The 14,228-nt window shown below is 42.0% G+C and overlaps 1 long non-coding RNA gene across 1 annotated transcript; it reads right to left on the bottom strand.

Annotated features, from left to right (window-relative positions):
• Positions 1-581: 581 nt before the first annotated feature.
• Positions 582-12,540, bottom strand: LOC116697197 (uncharacterized). Its single transcript, XR_004333962.1, has 3 exons — positions 12,477-12,540; positions 3,221-3,225; positions 582-593 (listed from the first exon to the last, which is right to left on the bottom strand). It is a non-coding gene; the product is annotated as an uncharacterized LOC116697197 (long non-coding RNA).
• Positions 12,541-14,228: the final 1,688 nt, after the last annotated feature.

Genomic DNA, 14,228 nt, shown 5'->3' with positions numbered 1-14,228 from the left:
GTCATTAATATGACATAACATGACCCACTTTGATTGAGATACAAACTTACAATGAACAAGAGTATCAATAAATTACCTACAGGGCTCCAGCACTGTTTATAACTTCTTCAGTTTATCCAGCTCAGCTGTTGTTGGCATGGTGATGTTAGTTGTTCATACAGCCAGTGCATGTCTCAGTGGTTCTTGATTTTTCAGAACACACTTTATCCAGTGTTGCCAGATCTTGCCAGACAAATACGCAACCAGACGTGTGAAAACAAGCCCAAAACAAGCAACTATTTCTACGGAGCCCCCTAAGATCCTGGAAGAGAAAAATAAATAAACTGTGTGCACGGTTTTACAATCAATTTCAATCAATCAAATTTTTACATGTCAATTTTCATCCATGTGGACAGATTGGTAAACTGTACACACGGTGGAGTTTATGTATTTTCTCCCCCTGAGCGTCAGGACAATGACCACAGGAGAGAGGTAAACCACATTTTAACATAATTTAACATTAGAAAACTGATGGGATGTCAAATATACACTTTTTCAATGACATTTTTGAAATTTTGAGTTGTTCCCTACGACGAGTTGAATCCATTCTTTTACTCCTTTCTCTTTCTCCCAGTCTTTTTTTTTCTTCCTGTATTTCACCCACTTTATCCTGGCCATTTATTCCTCTAAAAACTCTCCTACAGTCCAGTCACCATCAGTCTCTACTCGCGCATTTTCCTAACCACAAAAAAAACAGACTGCCCTGCTCTGCCTCTGATTGGCTAGTACTCGTTCCCATCTGGATCAGAGCCAATTAGAAGCAGGAAGTGGGCAGGAAACAACTCTCCTGTCTTCAGTGTGTATAGAGAAATATGAGGGACCGAGGGAACAAACTCCTACGTTTAAATAACATAAAATATCTACTTGACAACTTATTATGGAGCTGGGAACAAGCCCAAATAAGCAACTACACTTAAATAACAAGCCCAAAAAAAACGCGACCCGCTAATACCAATATTTGTAAGCAACTTTACAGAAAAACAAGCCCAAAGTTGCTTATAATAAGCGGACTTGGCAACACCGACTTTATCATCTCCGGGGTACTGTTCTATCTCGAGTCACATCCTGTTTGAGGCCCACTACCTTTCTTGCCAGGGTTAGGGTATGTCCCACTGTCTGGCTAACTGCAAAAAGTGCTTGGCGTATGCGTTGGCGAAATGTCCTTCATCTTCAGTCCTCTATCAACAGAGAAAGCATTAAACTGAAGTTCCCACTGCTGTGACCCTGAGGTAAGTTGGGGTCACTCCTAAAAGGAGTTTTTCCTCGCTACTGTTGCACTGTTTCCTGCTCTGGAGGAAGCTACTAGAACTGTTTGGTCCTTGTAAATTATAGAGTGTGGCCTAGACCTACTCTATCTGTAAAGCGTCTCGAGATAACTCTTGTTATCTGAATGGATACTACAAATAAAATTAAATTGAAAAATTAAATTACTGCAAGAAGTCCAGTAGTCTTCGGTGAGCACGACCATGCATGTCTGTCCCAATGCCTCCTGCACTTTTCTTGTCTTCATTTAAGTTGTGTATCTCGAATACAGTGGTCTTTCTCAAACGCAATTTATATGTGCAGACATTGGATACGATGCCTGCAAGCTGTAGCCACCAGGGATGAGCAAGTACAGCATTATCTGTATCTGTATCTGTATGTTTACCACATGAATTATCTGCATCCGTATCTGTGCTCGGACTGGGCGGGGCCTAACCCGGACGTGGTCAGATTTAACCCGGAAGTGGGTCTGGTTGTCTTTAAATGGGCGGGGCTTTAACCGGTAAGTTATTTTAAGCATGCAATTGATATGGGTTGATCAGAAATTGTTATATTTATTGCTGATTAGAAAACTATTTCCATGACAGCATCAGCATTGAGCTTCATGGTGTTGTCATGGTAACAAACAAACTATATAGGCCTACAGTATATAACAAGTTTTGCAACAATAAATACAACAATGTGGTTGCAATTATTAAGTAAAATGTAATGAACAAGAGTTTTCATACTCAACAATATAACTTTCTTTTTTTACCTTTTAATTTTTCTATGATCAGTGTGATCATTTTTTTTTGGGGGGGGGTTCTTTTTTATTTTCACACCAGGTCTGTGAAATGTGTGTGTGTGTCTCTGAGTGAGTAAGAGATACAGAGAGAGAGAGGAGGAGAGAGAGAGAGAGAGAGAGAGAGAGAGAGAGACAGGGGAAGGCGGAGGATTGGAAGGTGTTTGTGTGTGTATCTTAATTGTAATATTATATTATTAATATATTAATATTATTTATTTATATAATGTTATTTTTTTATAAAACACAGCAAGAAAGTTTTAGACACTCAAAAAAACTGGTTAGAGCCAGCAGGCTGTTTAAAAAAAAAAAAAAAAACTCAGACGGCGAGATGCACTCGAGTCACAATCTACCAACACCATGTCTGAACAAACCTGTCTGTGTAGGGAGGGGCGCTGGGACTAGCCTACAAAGAAAGTGTAGGGGAGGGGCGCTGGTACTAGCCTATCACAGAATAGTGTAGGGGAGGGGGCGGTGCTGGGACTAGCCTATCACAGACTAGTGTAGGGGAGGGGCGCTGGGACTAGCCTATCACAGAATAGTGTAAGGGAGGGGCGCTGTGACTAGCACTGTGACTAGCCTATCACAGAACGCAGACATAGTCAATGGAGACTTTCATTCAATCCGAGTACAGATATTGACTCGCATTACTCGTATAATACTTGTACTCGGCAAAAGTGCTCTATCCGTACCAGATACTCGTTTCAGACGGGTACTCGGCTCATCCCTAGTAGCCACCCATTTTGCTATCATTGTTGAAAGCTTGTTGGTTGTCCAGGTGTCTTCGTTGGAAACTATCCAGCCTATAGCAAAAGGGAGCAGGGTTCTCTGCATCAGCCGTATGCTTGGTCAGCTAGTGGTATGTGAGTATTTGAGACTCAACACACTCTGGTAGTAACTGAATTCACATTTGGCAGAACATGCAATAAGTCTTAGAAGGGTTTTGAAACTGCACTTTTTTTCAAAACACTCTTCTCCTTATCCATTTCTGCTATTCATCCACAATGTTACTGCTGCATCGCTTTCCCTTATGCCATAATTTTTTTTTTTTTCATAGATTATCTGATTCAGATAAAATTGGCAGGATATAGTGACAGTTTGAGCAAATACCATATTTTTACTAACCAAGTTACCAACTATACCTTTAATGTATGGGCTACAAGACAAATATTAAAGCAATAATACATTAAGACAGTGACTTACCGTTATCACATGTGTTGAGGTGTCCCTTGCGGAAAACTTGTCAAACTCAGCTAAGAGAGAATGCACCGTTAATGGAGTGGCAGACACCAAAAGCCCAGTTTTTCCTTTCTCCTTCTGTAATGAATTATTGACTGTGTATGGCTGCAACAATATAGATCCCCATTGTCAGTAGTGATGCAATTGGCTATGTTGCTATGGTGCATGGTTCTGTGGGATGAATGTAGTTTTGAGATATTTCACCTCAAGTTCCCAATCCTTGGAAATATATTGGACTGTCACAGACATGCAGGGGGTCATGTTAATGAATGAACACATGGTTGTGAAAGTGACAAAGTCAGCCGCTTTCAAATCTTTAGTGATGCTCAACTTCATTTTATTGTACAGATTGGGGTAGTGGCCTGTGTGAAGAACGTGTGTACTGGTAGCGCATATGGTTTGTCAAAAATTGGGGGTAGTTCTCTAAAGCTTGTCTCTCAACTGTATGATAGGAGACCATCTCCTACGCAAAATATGGCAGCTGTTGTACACTGGTCCCATCTTTCGCCGTTCCATTTGTATTTGGTGCTTTTTGCAAAAGCTGCAATGACAGATGGCTAACTTGGATCTTTGCTCACCACAGCTTCTCTAGGTGCTAGCTTAGTAGCCTTAACAGGGTAGTGGACACGCAAATATACATGTAGGTTGGTAGTTTGAGACTCCCTCACTGAGATAACTCTTGTACAAAGGTTCGAAATTGCTTGCGTGATGTTGATGGGCTTGGTCTTCTGCATCTGGTTTACGTAAAACTAAAATATTGCCTCTGTTCCCTCTCCTTCTTTTCTCTAATGAAAGCATCAAACAACATTTCCAAGAAACACAGTTTACTATGTGGCCAAACAGAAAAACATGCAGAGATAGGACTAAGTGGGAAAAACATGCCCGCAGGGTACAACTCTCATCCCCGTCTAACACTATTCTCCGCATCATAGTGTATTATTAGGTCATTAATGAACCACATCTAAACAATGTTTTTGTGGATTTTTTCTGACCCTATACAATAATTTAGTGTCAACTATTACATATTGTGTGTGCTTGTGTGTCAGGTAAAGAAATTCGCAAGACCTAGAAAATGATCACTATAAAGATGAACTCAGCTACAGTAGCCCTGTGTATTTGTTTATATAGATAACCCCAGTTTTTTGCAGTATTGTCTGAAATGCGAGGAGCCGTACAAAAGCAAGAAGGGATAGTGAATAAGTAATTCAATTCAATTCAATTTTATTTATAGTATCAATTCATTAAAAGAGTTATCTTGAGACACTTTACAGATAGAGTAGGTCTAGAACACACTATCATTGACAAGGACCCAACAATTCCAGTTATTTCCCCAAGAGAAAGCATTTAGTGCGACAGTGGCGAGGAAAAAATCCCTTTTAGGAAGAAACCTGGGACAGAACCAGGCTCTTGGTAGGCGGTGTCTGTCGGGGCCGGTTGGAATGTAATGAATAGTGACAGTAACAGTCACAGTATAAGATAATGGAACAGTGACTAGACATAGTAGTTTGTAGTAGTTCATGGCATAGTAGGGCACTGCACGGCGTTAGAAGGCACAGCAGGACGTAGCAAGGCATTGCAGAGCGTAGCAGGATGTAACAGAGCATCACAGGACGTGTAGGACCACGTCAACAGCTGCAACCATGATTTTGGAGCCTCTCTAATCCAAGGAAACATGCTGGGGGAAAAAGAATAAGGACTCTGGGGAATAACTCCCCAGGGCTTGGTTAGTAACAAGCATTTCTGAGACAGGATGCACAGAAATGAAAAGACAGAGGAGGGAGGAGCTCAGTGTGTCAAAAGAAGTAGAGAGCAGAAGTAAAGGAAAGCATGCTGCCAAGCAACTGTAGTAAACACATCCATGGTAAAGAGTGACGTACCGCCAAACATTGCATTTGTGTACTCTAATTATTAAGGTCTCTTATCTCCAAGTTAAAATTACTGCCTCTGAGCTCTTTCTATGACGCTGTTTTTTAGCTTTAACAAAGTGATCTCTCGGGTTTTTGCACACTTTCCAGCAAAATCTTCAAAAGCGTCTTTGTTTTCCAGTGTGTTGACTCTCTTTTACCACAAATGTGAGGCCATTTGACTCCCTGTGGTCTGTTCATGAAGAATCATACAGCTATTTGTACAGTCAAACCTGCTCCGCCTGTCTTCCCAGCTGACCACGTAGAACGTGGAAGGCATGCCGAGTTACAAAAAGTCAGAGGTGCACAACCAGGTGGTGCAACACAAATACACCATAAACCTACCTTAATGCTTTAATGGCCCGTCAGAGATGACAAAAGGAGACATATCCTTTGGGTGTGACTTGACAGGTGTCCTTATAATGCTTGGTTAACAATGTACATCAAGTTGACAGTTTGACCTAATAGTGGCACTACAGAAAGATTCATCGGATATCTTTTGTGAAAAATTGACATTTTGGGCTTATGGTGGCAAAACAGTAAGGTCATGAAGTTTCCAAAAACAAAAAAAAACTCTGGGAAGCATGAATTCACTCAACGAATGCCACAATGACCTGCAGATTAGATTTTATCTTGGTGTACAATTTGATTTTGGCCTTTGATCCTTCAAAACGGTTTAGGTTGTCACTTCAAAACCTAAGTGTCACAAAGTGTAGCCAGGCAGCTAGTGTTTCCTTGGAATGGAAAAACTGAGTTGTATTTTCGCTCAGGATAATAAAGACGTTTGGCGCACTAATGGTGTTGTACACCAAATCCCCACAGGTGATGCAACCCCCTCCTGGGAGCACTACAGGCTGGTGCCCCTAACATGTACCAAGAAAAATTCAAGGATTATCTCTGGGATACTGTGTTTGCTGACAATAACCTACTGGTGCATTTGAACACTGCAAACCTTGGGTAGGCTGAGTAGAATTTGGTGTCAAAACTGGCAAACTTTAAATATACACTCAAATACCGTCCAGGGAAAGAAAATAGAAATTGAAACAGCTTGTCACGGCGATCAACAGAGGCCTCTACTTCAATGGCCATTGCAACAGAGAGCACCAAAAGCCAAGAGCAGTTGATGTCTTGGGGATCACGCCAGCAGGAAGATTCCTCATTAAGTCTGGTTAAGGTCCTGATACAAGACGGTAAACAGATTTCAGAATACACAAACACAGAGGCAAGCTGTTACAACCTTTTGCCAGGTCATGGGCCCAGATGAGCATTAAGGGGGGTGTTCTATTGAGGACTGACAGACAAAGACACCAAACTGCTTGAGCACATTGTGGGGCCCCCTGGGTGGAGAAAATTGATACTCTGAATATAATTGAATTGTTACTGATCTACAGCTGGTTCATGTGAGTGCAAAGATCAATACCATGAAGCAGTTAGCCATTTGCCTGGCACAATGACTCTGTTTTACAATGCAGGATCTATTGTCCAGGACAAGGGGAGGATGTCCACCGATGGTCAACCAACTGTGGCCATTGCCTGCAACAGAAGTCCCATTAAGAGGTAAGGGCACCCCTACGTCCTTTTTCCACCTCTTACCCACTTGAATTATTAGCTGCGGATTATCTGCCAATGGCGCGACCTGGAGACATGTACCCCTGTATTTTGGTCACAGTGGATGTGTTTTCCAGATTTGCATGGGCTGTGCCTACAAGGGACCAGGCGGCCGGGACGACTGCAAAAGTACTGTGAAAATAAATCATCCAGCCTTTTGGATGCCCTGAAAGAATAAATTCTGACCGAGGAGCAGCTTTTGAATCAGTGCTCCTTGCCGAACTGTGCACTGTGTATGGAGCCAGGAAGATCCGTACTACCCCGTCCACCACCAAGGAAACGGCTCAGTAGAAAGGTTCAATCACACTCTGCTTACTCTTCTGAGCTCTTTGAAAAATGAGGAACAGACAGAGTGGGCTAAGCAATTACCAGAGTTGATGCATGCACTTAACAACACTCTTAATGAGTTTACTGGCCTCTCTCCCTTCTTTGTAATGTTTGGCAGGCACGCCCGTCTTCCGGTGGATATGGTGGTGGCAGCCTATATGCCTTCACAGACTGACCAACAGGGACAATGGGTCTAGGCGCATAACCAGACACTGCTGCAAGCATATGAGGCAGTGTTGACGTGCTCCAAGCTCAGACAAGCCAGAGCCCAGGAGAGGTATTATAAAAAACGCCGCTACCACTCCTGCCGGGAGAGAGTATTGGTGAGGAACATTTGCTAGTGGGCCCAGGGCAAAGTGATCCCAAGGTGGGTAAGAGAGCCAAATTTCGTCATATCCAGTCTCTCTTCAGACAGTCCGGCATACAAGACCTGACCTGAAGGCCGTGACGGGCCAAAAAGACCATCTGCGGCAATCAGCTTAAGCCCTGTCCAAATCCACTGCTATCCTAAACAAGACTTATTATCCCACAAGAATCTCCAGAAGTGAGTACAGTGCCTCTTCTGCTTCCATGCAAGCCACAGTGGATCCTAACCCCAAACCACAGTGGGGAGAAATCATTGACCCCCTGGCTCAGCCGACATTAGAAGGACAGGTTCCACTGGCAGAGATATTTTTATTGTACCAAGTGTGGTGTTTTGGTTGTATTTTGCTTGCTTGGCAATGAACTGAGGACTTTTCCCAGCACAACTGAGGCACATCTCCTCATCAGGGGAGACGCTGGATGAACACAGGAACCACCAGTAGCGCATAACATATTGACTGGTTATAGTGCACAGGGGATAAAAGTTCTGTTGGGGAAGAGCAAGAAGAGGAGCTGAGTTGGTGAGGGCTGGACGGTAGTAAAGGACTACAGAAATACTCTCTGGTGGTGCAGGACGGTGTGTGGACAGACGGGCTGTACAAAGGAGCCAGACACCGGAAAAAGGGCAGCAGAGGACATCTGGGAGATCACTGACGTCTGGTGGGGGCATCAGCATTGCACCAGGAAGAGCATTACGGGTGCTGCTAGCCCTTTCCCCACCTCACTCATAGTAAAGACTGTAGTCTGTTTTCTACAGACTGCTTTAAATTGGATCTTCTATTTTTTTCCACTAAGAATGTACAATTGGTGAGTAAATTAAAAAAAATATATATATTAAGATAATTTTGACTTAAACCAGAGTGTGATTGAAGCCTGGGAATTGTAAAAGACCTATGTGACATAAGCATTTATCTTATGGGATCCATGAATAGTGACAGACAACTTAATGGAAGTCCAGCTATTAGTTGTTGTTTTTTTGTAAGATTTCTTTCTTGGGCTTTTTTGCCCTTAATTGACAAGACAGCTGTAGAACGAAAAGGGGGGTCAGAGGGGGCACGGCATGCAGCAAAGGGCTGGTGTTGAACTCTGGCCACTGCATTTAGGACTGAGCCTTAGTACATGGAGACCAGATGAGCTACCAGGGCACCCCAATCATTAGTTTTAACCTATGTTTTGTTTAAGTGTAAAATATCACCTGATGATAAAACATCAGTGGGTCATGAGCATTATGAGTTATCTCTGGGGACCATGATAATCCATACTAAAATGCATGGTAATCTGGTGAGTAGCTGTTGTAACATATTGCTCTAGGCCTAACTTTTAGATAGATGCCATCCTTCAGACTCACTACTTACAAATATGATAACAGCAATAGGGGAATAAGTCATAAAAAGATAAGAAATAAAAAAAAAAATGTTTTAAGTAAACCAAAACCATTGGCCTTTGAGAGAAGGTCATATAAAAGCCAGATAGAGTTGAATGTAGCAGCATTATCTATTGGTTTGTATCTCCCGGACCTCCCTAGGAAAGGAATTGCAATACAGTTAATGGTTTGGTTATTTTTCTTCTTGATTTGCATGTAAATGATCAAATGGTCCACCTGTCTTCATCCTACGCATGAGTTTTTCTTTGGCAGTTTCATCGCAATTTTCAGCCATCAGCAGCACACCTGCTTAATATTCCCTAAGTAGAGTCAAAGCAAACATTTTAAACCAAAGCCTGCAAAGCTGTCGGATGCCTGTTGTCAACATACCAAGTTTTCTGTGGCAGAAAAGAGCCTAACTCTTGCTGTGAAATGTAATTACTGGTGCAAATGAAGGGAAAAGGGCAACACAACAAAAAGAAGAATGGCACTGTATGTAGATTATCTGAACGTAAGTGATTGCCATTGTTCTGTTGTGACTGTAATTCATTCTGCCACCCTCTGCCATGGCAGTATATGGGACCGCAGTGTCATAATAATAATGCACCAACTGAACTGAGCTGAACTTAATTAGTTCAGCATCAATTGAGAGACAAACACAAAGCTGGATGGCAACAGTAGTATTATTATGTCACCGAAGCAAATAAAATATCTGACTGGCCTATATGCTGATAAAATGCCACAGCCCCAAGATCAGTGTTCGGAAGGATACTTTCATAACATATTCTGTTACAGAATACATGCCCAAAAATGAAATTTGTAACGTATTCCATTACGTTATTCATTCTGAGTAACATATTCTGAATACTTGTATTACTTCCACATTGATTTACATTTTATGTGTAGGAAGTGTAGAAATGTGGCCATCAAATACAGCTTACAAAACAAGCCTATTCTGATGTGTTCTTCTGTTCTAACTGGCTGAATGTGAACATGAACAAGCAGATTGATTTTTGTATTTGTAGTCCCGAACTGCATAGCCTACTACAAAAATCTAACCATAGTCTTGCTACCACAAGCTAATTTAAGATAACGTTAGCTAGCATGTCAAACGGGGCTATTTGGTGACCTTGACCAACTGCTGCTTTGCTCATTTGAAAGCCATGACGTCTCTCTCACATGGATGGGTCAAATTCTCTGGGCGGGCAAAGCAGAGAAAGGGGAAGTAACCTTGACCCTTATGACCCTCAAGATTCCAGATGGGCCCATATGAGCTTTCACTTTCTCAAAGGCTGAGCAGGATACCCAGGGCTTGGTTAACACCTATCGCCATTTCTAGCCACTGGGGGACCATAGGCAGGCTGGGGGAACTGATGTTCTTTATGAGTAAAAAAAAGTCAGTGACATTTTAATGCCATGGGACCTTTAATGTGAATTGTGCTATTTTAATTAAGATAGAAAAGCATTTGTTACGAGAGGAACAAGGAAAACTCAAATGCAACGGCTCACCAAAAATAAAAGGATTTATTTTAAAGAGGGAGAAGGGAAGTGGGGAGGCAGATCCCAAGGACCGTGACACAGAGAACGGGAAGCTGGGGAGTCTCGGGGAGTGAGGACACTCGGTGAATCGAGGGAGAACTGCGAGCGTGGAGCCGAGGAGGAGACAAGGGAGGGGAAGAGTGGGAGAGCTGGGAGCATGGAGCTGAGGTGAAGACACAGGAGCTGGAAGCGGACATGGAGACAGGTGTAAGCAGGGCGCCGTGGGAGGAGGACCGAGAGGAGAAGCCAGCTGACCGGAGACAGAAACAGGAGTGGCAGTGAAAACTGCGGGGGAGAAAACAAAAAGAAAAGAGTAACATGCAACACAGAGGTAACGAAATGCTTGAGGAATATTTGGCTTTTAGCGAGTTTCACCAGCGTGACTGAAGCAACGATCAAGCGAGGATGGTTTGATCAGCCAGGGTTGAAATGCTGTTGATGATTGGAGCTGTGAGCGGCGGGAGCAGGTGATTGTGGATGAGACTCAAGCGTGCGTTGTCAGGTGGCTTCAGCAAAAAAAGAAAACAACAGGGACAAACAAGGCAGGCCAACAGAAAATGTAACTGTAACGGAATACAGTTACTTATAATTTGTATTCTGAATATGTAATGCTGGTAGCAAATAGCATGAATATAAACTCTTCTCCCGTCATACCTACATTTAATCCTTGTGGTGTCTTCCCATCAAAATTGAAAATCAAGACTTTTTATCCTTTTATCAATCTTTTTAACTTTATCTCACATTTTTGTCTCTTTTTTCAACACTTTTAACGTTTTTTTTTCAATGTTTGTTGCTGTTTTTGACGTTTAGAACCACGTAACACTAACTTATTAACTTTAGTTTTACAGTTATTTTTGGAATTTATGGTCAATAAACCTAATTTTTAGGAAATTATAACTAATGTTTGAGTTAGAAAAGCAGAAATTAGGAATTATTTAGACTAAAATGAAAGGAATATATGTTGATGGATAATCACAGACTGGAATATGTTAACTTTTACTCAATACTATTTCAAAAACACTTCATTTGTTTTTCAAATGCTCCAAAAATTGAATAAGACAGCCCAAAATTAATGAAACTAGAGATTTGCACTTGGCAAAGAGTGTTGTGTGGAATCAATCATGTTATTTTGGATAGTTAAAAAGAACATTGATATAGGAAAACAGGTCAATTTGACCCGAGGACAACATGAGGGTTAATCTGAAGAGAATTACAAAATCAAAGAATGAACCAGACTCAAATATTGTGTGTGGGAAAGAGAGCGAGAGAGACCTTGAGATTGATTTTGCTGTTTTCTCGCTGTGTGAAAGTGGAAGAGGTAGAAAGGCCAAGAGAATGATAGTGTGATGTTAACAGACAAGGAAATGGAAGACAGCACGGTAGATGGAGATATAAAGTGACAGAGGGGAAAAGAAGACCTTTCTCTCTGGGAGGAGATAACAGCAGTGAGTTCCAAACTTGAGTATAGAGAAAGAAAAATGACAAAAATTGAGAGGGCCAGCAACGACACCTAAGAAAAAAAATAGAATTAGATGGGTAAGGTAGGGATCACTAAAACACATGGAAGCAGTAGGATATAAGCTGCTATATTTATTTCTTTTCAAATCAACAATGGATCTCATGTCTACTTGCATGTGAAAGGGGTCATTTGTAATGATGAATTCACAGAGAATTATCACCCAACTCTGCAGTTCTTGTCGGCACTGTCCACAACAAATAGACCCAAAGATTAAAATTGGTTAAAAACTGAACGGAGGTTGTCACGAAGAAACTGCACGCAGAGCCGCTGCTAACTTTTTCTCAGCTTGTTTCTCTGATTATATAAAATCCAGACGTCAGATGACTAAAATCTTTAATCCGGTTAATATAAATAGTTAGAAACAAAAATAACAACCAATGTTGGGTCCTATAACTGGATAAAAGATAGTTACTAAGACAGCACTCAAATTAGATATTTGTATTGCCACACAGCGGACGTTCCGGGCAGCGCCCTTTCTCAGCATGTGCATAGGCAATTACAAACAATACTTCATAACTGGATTAAAAGTACTGTGGAGGCTATCCTATAAGCCTCGGTATGGATGGCATGGTGTTCTCAACGCGTAGAAAAGGATCTTGAGTCCAGGCATTGATTGTCTTTGGGTGGTGTTCCCGTTTATTATAAAAGTAGAAAAAAGAGTCACTTCACATAAAATGGTACGTCACTTAGTGCTGATTAATAAAATGTTGCGGCGTGTTCACGGCTACGGTAAGAACCGTGTGTTCCCCGCCATCCACACCTTTCCTCATTAATTACCGCACCTGTAAATATACCTTCTTCCCAATGACATACCACACCCAGTGCAATACTCCCCCAAGTGGCTAAAATAAATAACTAAATAAACCTAACCAAACAAGATGGATACAAATGGCTCCTACACACCGGCCCCATAATTGTGAATATTTACTTTAACCACAATTACCCAGATTACCTAGATTAAACTATAGGAGCCTTTTGTGCAGAGCTAATCTAAATTACATCTTTTCTTGAGCCAAGAACATCTGTGATCAAGTCATCTATACCGCTTCAACTTCCTGTGAAGGCTTAGAAGACGTTGCTCTGCAATGCTGTGGTTGTTTGGCATAATGACAGCTTCAGCCTTAAAAGGCAAGTCAAAGCAGTAGTGTCCGTCAATCTGAATTGAAGAGTCCATTATTTGTATAAACCTTTGATCCTCTCTGGAAAGGCACAATCATCTGATTTCCCAATGAAATCCTGTTTGTTCTTGGCAACCATTAAGTCCTGTAACTTGGCGACTGAGATCCTATTAGCAGTGACAGTAGGATGGCCAAAATTACTTTTGCACGGTTTGCCACCTCTCAGCGGACCATTCACAACCCACCCCAATAGAGTCCTGACAGCATGTGGTCCTTCACCTTGACTATGTATTATTTCCCATGGTTCCATAAGCTTCGGCGCATTGGTACCTATCAGCAATTCCACCTCTGCCTCAAGACTGTGAATTTTAATGCCGTCAAGGTATTTCCATCCCTCCAAGTCCTGTTGAGTGGGAATGTTATTTCTGCTCACAGGCATGGTCCTCTGAGTATAGACTTCAGATAAGTCCAGGAAGTTTTCCTCATTCAAGCCAGAAACCTCAAGGTCACTAAGCAAAAATGTATCTACAGACCTCTCTTGGCCAAGGGTACGAAGAAGAATGCTAGTCTTGACTCCTGAAAGATTCAGTTTTCTCATGAGATTTTGGGTACAGAAAGAAGAGGAACTTCCAGGGTCTAGAAAGGCATAGGTGTTCACAATCGTGCTCCCGGACTTGGCCTTCACCTGTACAGGCACAATAGAGAGAACATATTCATCACTTCCGGCCCCAGTATGGCCACATGTCTCCAATGACACAAGTGCATTATTGACTGACACTTCCTGTGTTTTAGGTCCGATATGTAGGACAGTCGGATGTTTGTGTTTACATATGTCACATGTCAAAGGCCTGTCACAGTCCCTGCTTATATGACCTCTCCTCAGACAGCTGAAACACACTCTGCCTACTTTCAAAGCATCCATTTTCTCCCTGTGTGTCATCTGATCAAGCTGTGAACATTTCTCCACTGAATGCTGGCTCCTACACACACAGCACGACTCTTCGTTGTTCCTCTGTGAAGGTGGCCCCCTGTGTTGTTGGTGCCAAGCTGATGATGTAGTTGGTCCAGCAGCAGTATTAATGGCAGCAACAGTAGCTTGGCCTCTTCCGGTATATCTGCTTTTGAGTTTAGAGGAAGGGTCTAGCTGCGTACCCTGTAGGTCACC

Source organism: Etheostoma spectabile, chromosome 10 (assembly GCF_008692095.1).
Source record: "Etheostoma spectabile isolate EspeVRDwgs_2016 chromosome 10, UIUC_Espe_1.0, whole genome shotgun sequence".
Taxonomy (NCBI): domain Eukaryota; kingdom Metazoa; phylum Chordata; class Actinopteri; order Perciformes; family Percidae; genus Etheostoma; species Etheostoma spectabile.
Note: the sequence above shows the minus strand (reverse complement) of the source record. Positions and strands in the feature narration are given on the sequence as shown.